This window comes from Sciurus carolinensis, chromosome X (genome assembly GCF_902686445.1).
Source record: "Sciurus carolinensis chromosome X, mSciCar1.2, whole genome shotgun sequence".
NCBI classification, from domain to species: Eukaryota; Metazoa; Chordata; class Mammalia; order Rodentia; family Sciuridae; genus Sciurus; species Sciurus carolinensis.
In genome coordinates, this window is record NC_062232.1 from 47,850,233 (window position 1) to 47,857,543 (window position 7,311).

The window sequence follows — 7,311 nt, forward strand, 5'->3', positions numbered from 1 at the left end:
TTAGTGTCCCATCTCCCAGGAGCCCTTAAACCTGGTACAGAGCCAAAAGGAGAGGGATTGCCAATCTCATGCCTTGAAGCTTTCTCAAACTATTATTGGGTACCCACTCTTCCCTAAGTAATTTTCTCCTCAATTGGTTTTGATACCACCTTAGAGTAAGTGTGAGTAAAGGAGGTGAAACTGAGGCTCAGTTCAGTATATGTGAAATGGCCCCTAGGAAGTGGACATATGCTCTTTACATTAAAAACTATCATTTGATAATTATAGCAGTGCAATTCCCAATAGCTAAGCTGTGGAATCAATCTAGATTCCCATCAATGGATGAATGGTAAAGAAATTGTGGTAGGTATACCCAATGAAATATTATTTAGGCATAAAGAAAAATGACTTTATGACATTCACTGGTAAATGGATGGATCTGGAGATTATCACACTAAGTGAAATAAATCAAACCCCTCCCAAAAAAAGGTTTAATGCTCTTTCTGATATGTGGATGCTAACTCATAACAAGAGGGGATAGAAGTTCAGTGGATTAGACAAAGTGGAATGAAGGGAAGAATTGGAGATAGGAATAGGAAATATGGTGGAATGAATCTGACATAATTTTCCTATGTTCATATATGAATACATGACCAGTGAATCTCACAAAAGTGTACATACACAAGACTGGGATTCTAAATAGAATAATACATACTCCATGCTTGTATCAATATATCAAGATAGATTCTACTTTCATGTATAACTAAAAAGAACAAAAAAAAATGCTATCTTCTTCATGGAGTCAAGGGAAAATGCTAGAATATGCCCATATCTGTATCATTCTTTTTCTGTCCTTGTGTTCCCAGATCTTCATGCTTGTAATCCCTACTCTGCTCTAATGAATGACCATCAGGTGCTCTGACAGTTGTGAGGAATTACACTTGTCAAACAAATCGTATTTTCCCAAGGCCTCTGTGGTTTACTGGATTCTTAACTATAAAAAAAAAAGTTGACTTCTCTGCTATAGACTATGGAAACCTGAGGTAAACTGATACATGGTGATAATAGAGAGAAACGGAGAGAGAGTGGCACTAAATAAGTTGGATGATGAATGGATACAGAGTCCATTCTCTTTCTGGGCATCCTCTATAATTATTATGCTAATATCCTCTTAGTGGGTGTATCATCTTTACCTCATTGTGGCTACATTTTTCTATCTATAAACTGGCAATAATAATAATCCTTACTACTGATCCTAAGTAAGGGTCCAATGAATGCATATATCTAAAGCATTTACAATGTAAGTTGGCACATAGGAAAAGCTCAACTAATGTCAGCTCTTACTGCCATTATTTTTCTTAGTAACTTACCTCTCCCAGGAAATGTTAGACCCAGAATGGGAGAGAAGTATGACCTCTTAGACACCAAGGAGACCCTTCCTCCTTGTTTTAAAAGGAAAAAATGGGACCCACAGGGAAAGGATGCACCTAAACTCATTCAGTTCACTAGGATCCAGACTAGAAAGGAGACCCAAACCTTCTTCCTCACACTGCTATATTCCTTCAGAGAGGCCCAGGTTACCTGAGCTGTGGAGGTAATGGAAGGGAATGATAATATCCCTGTTCTCTCATCTAGAGGGCTCAGCCTTCTAGGCCTGATTCTTTCTGTGGAAAAGCCTAGGCCCCTGCTGAAAAGAAATGTGCAGGTGTCAGGGAGCAATGGAATAGACAAAAGGATATTTAGAGGAAATTACATGCATCCAGCTCAACGGCGGTCAGGAAAGAGGAAAAAGTTTGACTTTTAAGAGCTAAGCAACCCAGAAGTCAGGAGTTACCAAGCCTGGGAAAGAGGGGTGTGGCAGAATGAGTCTGGATAATCAAACCTGGAGCCATTAGGTAGAAAGATCCTCTGGTGTATCAGCTTATCTCAAGATGAAATGCCTGCCAAAAGGCTAGAGGAGCGCCCTTAAATTTTAGTCCCCATCACAGGATGTCAGTTCACCTTCCTGAATAGGCTAGAAAAACATTGCCTGGCAGGGATCTGACTCACTTCCCCCAAACAACAATGCCTCTTCACATAGGCTCAGACAGCACCTCGCTCCCTCTAAAACCCCATTCCCTCCCAGGAGCTCCAAGAAACACAGGGACTTGGAAAAGCTGAAAAGGCTTCACAGTTCATCACTAGCCCCCATCCACTGCCCTTTTCAGACCTATCACCCAAACCCTGTATACTGGACCTGGGCCCTGAATCCTTTAGGTCTTTCCCCTCACTCTTAAAAAGCATTGACTTCTCTAAAGAGCTTGGCACATGCAGGTGAAAGAACAAGCTCTTCCTTTTCCCATGGGGGTATCACTTTGAATAAAGGACCTTGAGTAACTAAACAGGCTCACATTTCTGGCACTTTGACGAGTAGGTAAGGGAGATGTTCTGGAACAACTCAATGCATGAGCCTTGGAGTAAAACAACCATGGATTTGGTATTTGTACCAACTTTGTGTGATCTTGGATAAATTACATAAACTTTCTGTGCTTCCTTTATTAAAAAAAAAAGGAGCTGTACTACCTGGCTCATAAGTGACTAAATAAAAGGAAAATTTGGCCAGGCACAGTGGTGCACACCTGTATTCGCAGTGACATGGGAGGCTAAGGCAGGAGGATTGTAAGCTTGAGGCCAGCCTCAGCAACTTAGTGAGAACCTGTCTCAAACTTAAAGATACAAAAAGGTTCAGAAAGTAGCTCAATGATAAAGTACCCCTGGGTTCAATCACCATTAAAAAAAAGAAAATATGTTGAAATTCTGTCACCAAAAGCTCAGTAATTGTCCCCATGCCAATTCAATTATAAAGACACAGTTTTGAGAAATAGGGAAAGCAAGGATGTATTGCTTTGCTAGCAAAGAAGAAGCATTGGGAACTCTTGTCTCAGAGGCTGTGATTCTACCCATCAGCAGGATGAGAGGGCTTTTAATGAAGTGATTCATTCCAGGTGTTCCCTGTTCGGGAGAGGGGGTGTTGTGATTCATCTATTAATTTGGGAGATAGCCATTCCTTAGATCCTCTGGTACCATCCCCCCAAATCTGAATTACTTGGTCCTGGTGGTGGGTGTGTGCTCAAAGACAATAACTCGGTCTAGGAGGGAAAAAGTTAATCCTATTCTCAGCCCCACCCAGGTGAGGGAGGGGTGAAAGGAGAAGAGGGAAAAAAACATGTACATTTAAAATAAGCCTCAATGGGCATAGTGGCACACACCTGTAATCCCAGCAACTGGGGAGGCTGAGGCAGGAGGATCATGAATTCAAAGCCAGTCTCAGCAACTCAGTGAGACCCTGTCTCTAATAAAATTTTTAAAAGTACTGGGAATATGGTTCGGTGGTTAAGTGCTCCTGGGTTCAGTCTGTGGTACCAAAAATAAAATAAAATAAAATAAGCCTTAGTGGCAGAGCAGCAAGGTCAACAATCAAAGCATGAGGTGGACCACTGTTACAATTCCATAACATAATGCCAAGCAAATGCCAGGTGATTGAGATTAAATGAAATATAGTGTAACTGAAGCAGTTAGGAGCATGGATTCTGGCAACAGAAAACCTGGGTTTGAGTCTTGGTTCTGCTATTTACTAGCAATGAAAGCTTGAACAAGCCACTGCCTTACTTCCCCACAGAAATGGGTTCATCTTTCTCTGCCTCCATTTTTTTACATACAAAATGGCAGTGTTAACAATAGACACCTGAAAGAATTATTCTCAGGATTAAACAAATTAGCTTTTGTAACTTTAGAAGAGTTTGATATGTGATAAAGTATTAAACATTATATACTATTTTTTAACTATTTAATCTGTGATGGGTTGATTGTCACCCAAAGATCCATTGTGACTAAAGGCATGGTCTAGCAGAATGGCGTTATGTTTGTTGAAGACTAGTGAGATGTTCTTATGTCATTGAAAGCATGCCCCCAGAAAGTAGTTCTCTCAAGAGTTATTACAGTTGTCTGAGTTTGGCCCCACCCAGCCCTCTTTACTTCCCAACTTGAGATGTGACCATTTGCCCTAATATGCATTCCTACCACTGCCATCCACCATTTGCCATGAGGTCATCAACAGAAATGAACCAGTGCAGAGTCCATGTCCTTCAACCTCCAAATATGTAAGCTATACTAATTTTTCTCTATAAAATGAGCTGTTTGAGCATTTCAATGTAGTAATGCAAAGCTGACTAATACAATGTGTATTAATGTTACTTTCAAACTATATACTAAGATATACACTAAGAAACGTAATTTACACTATCACCTTTTCCCTTGGAACATGTGTTTTAGTAAAGAAAGGCTTAAGCTAAAAGAATATGGATTTAATGGAGGGATTTAAGGCTTTGGCTAGTTTGAGTGGACATTCCTGAAATGCACACATGAGTAGTGTCAACACAATTGCTCTCACTCAATGCTACTTAGGCATTCTCTCTTCCAAACCCACACTAGAAGTTCTCTAAGTCAGGCTAATATGTGAGTGTAGCTGCCAGTGCACTCAGATTCATGAATAAATTGTTTTATTGTATTATATTGGGGGTCAGTACCTCTTTCATATTATACAAATATATTAGATGCATTTGTCAAGTAAATAAATAAGGTATTTTCCTCCAAATTATGCATTCTTTGTTCTTCAAAGTTTCCTCCCTGAGAGGAAATTTTCTTATAATTCTTTTGTGGTTCAGAGGGTGGAAAGTAGATAAACCTGCATTCAAATCTCACTTCTGTCACTTACCAGTATTATGACATTGAATAAACCACTAAGCTTCTCTGAACTTCAGTGGAATAAGGCTAATAAATCCAACATATCAGGTTGTTTACAAAAAGAATTAAGTATGCCTAGCACAGTGTGTGCCCTCCAGAAGGCACCCAGTTACAATCTCTCACTCCATTCTGGGGAACAAACATCACTCAAGTAAGTATAGGAGCCTCATGAGAACCTTACTTTTTTTTTTTTTTTGCCCAAATCAATAGTTCCCTATGGTTGATGTTTTAGTTATCTTTTTCATTGATGTGACCAGAGACCTGACAAGAACACTGTAGAGGAGGAAACGTTTATTAGGGACTCATGGTTTCAGAGGTCTCAGTTCATACATGTCTGATTCCACTGCTCTGGGCCTGAGGTGAGGCAGAATTTTATGACAAAGGGGTGTGGCAGAAGAAAGCAGCTCAGGACATAACTATCAGAAAGCAGACAGAGCTCTGCTTACCAGTAACACAATATAAACTGCAAAGGTATGCCCTGCAATCACTTACTTCCTCCAGCTACACCCTATCTCCCTACAATTACCATCAGTTAATACTTGTCAGTGAATCAATGCACTAATTAGGTTAAGATACCCATAATCCAATCATTTCCCTCTAAACTTTCTTGCATTTTCTCACACCTGAGCTTTAGGGGGACACCTCATATCTAAAATATAACACCAATTTATCCATAAGAAACAAATACCACTTGATTTGTATACAATAAATATACAAATTTTTATTTGTCAATTAAAATAAATAATAAAAAAATAAAATAAAATAAAATAAATAAATAGAGGCACTCCAGTGGCGGCGGGTGTCCGAGGGAGGTAGGCTTTGAGGGTGCTTCGCGCTCCTTGAGACTGCATCTCAGGGACGATGGTGGAGGGAGATAATAGCAGCACCAACCTGCTGGCTGCAGAGACTGCGAATCTGGAAGAGCTGCTTCAAGGAAGGGGAGAAATGATGCTGATGGCTGATAAAATTCTCTGATGGGAAAGAGCCTGGTTTCCACCCGCCATCTTGGGTGTGGTTTCTTTGGTGTTTCTCATTATGTATTATTTGGATCCATCTGTTCTCTCTGGTGTTTCATGTTTTGTGATATATTTGTGCTTGGCTGACTACCTTGTTCCCATTCTAGCACCTAGAATTTTTGGCTCCAATAAATGGGCCACTGAACAACAGCAAAGATTCCATAAAATTTGCAGCAATCTAGTGAAGACTTGATGCAGAGATGTGGGCTGGTAGAAATGCCTCTTTACATTAAAGGAAGAAAAGCCTAAAATGTACTTCATGACCATGATCGTTTCTCTTGCTGTGGTTGCTTGAATTGGACAGCAAGTCCACACCTATTTCTCACCTACCTGACAGTGACTTTCTTACTGTTGCTTCCTGAACTTAACCAACATGGAATCATTTCGAAGTACATTGGAATGGCCAAAAGGGAGATAAACAAACTTCTCAAACAAAAAGAAAAGAAAAATGAATAATGCATCTGCTTTATTTCTGTGTTAATGCAGTATGCATCACCCCTGGGAATAGTTCCTACTATGCTGTTTGGATGCTAAAGTGTTACAGAAGTAGCTCTTGCTCTGCCTTACTCTGCCCTTAGTTCATAGAAATTCACACTTGCCAGGTAAGGCTTTGTGCATAGTGTCATTGAGTCAGGTGTAGCTGGGTACATTTTCATCAGTTGGCCTTAAATGGACAACTCATTAATGAGTATGGCTTGTCTTGATTTTTCTCACCCAGGGTTAATTGAATTTTTACTTTTGACAATTTCCTTTAAAATAACAGTGGTGAATTTTACTTTTCAGTGAAATTAACAGTGTTGACATTTGTTTTAGCTAGGTGCAAGGTAGTGATCTGTGGCTTTAAGAAGCTGGATCTACTGTCTGCTTCACAGTTTGCTTAAAAAAACTGGCTTCATGGGTATAGAGACCAAGTTTACTACTTCTGAGGAAGAGACCAATTAATTAAGATTTGTTCTTTGAGCTGTTTTTTTGTTTGTTTCTTTGTTTTTCACCATGGGAGAAGAATCCCCATGGAATAAAATATAGCTAATTCCATGCCCTAGTTTGTATAGGTTTCTCTCTTATGCAAAACTTAAGCCATTTCTAGGAAACATTGATTCTTTTTTCCACAGGGAATCTGACAGACTTAGAGCTGCTCTTCCCTGCACCACTTCAAGTTAGTAAACTCTTAAGTCTTTTTAACAGCAGACTTCCAAAAGATTGTACTTAGGATTGTTAGCATACTTAGCATTTCATGTTTGCAGCTGACTTAAAGTCCGTAGTAGATTAAGACTTGTGTTCAATACCTTTACTCCATGACTAGCTAAATGAAAACAAAAGTCTTCCTGTGATTAGTCAAAATTCATTACAGTAGAGAAGAAAATAATCTACTAATTTTTAAGACCAGAGAAAGCCTTCAAGGGTAAGCCTCAAATTCCCATTCTTTAGTTGTGGCCATTACTTGGTCCCTTTTGGTTTGGCACTGAACATAGTAACTACACTGATGACTTATTTCCTTCAATATTTCTTTGAAAAATTCCAGGGCTGTTGGTGA

General features: G+C 39.5%; 1 pseudogene; it reads left to right on the forward strand.

The window, feature by feature from the left end:
- The first annotated feature begins 5,619 nt into the window (after positions 1 to 5,619).
- LOC124971995 (ADP-ribosylation factor-like protein 6-interacting protein 1) lies at positions 5,620 to 6,233 on the forward strand (annotated as a pseudogene).
- Positions 6,234 to 7,311: the final 1,078 nt, after the last annotated feature.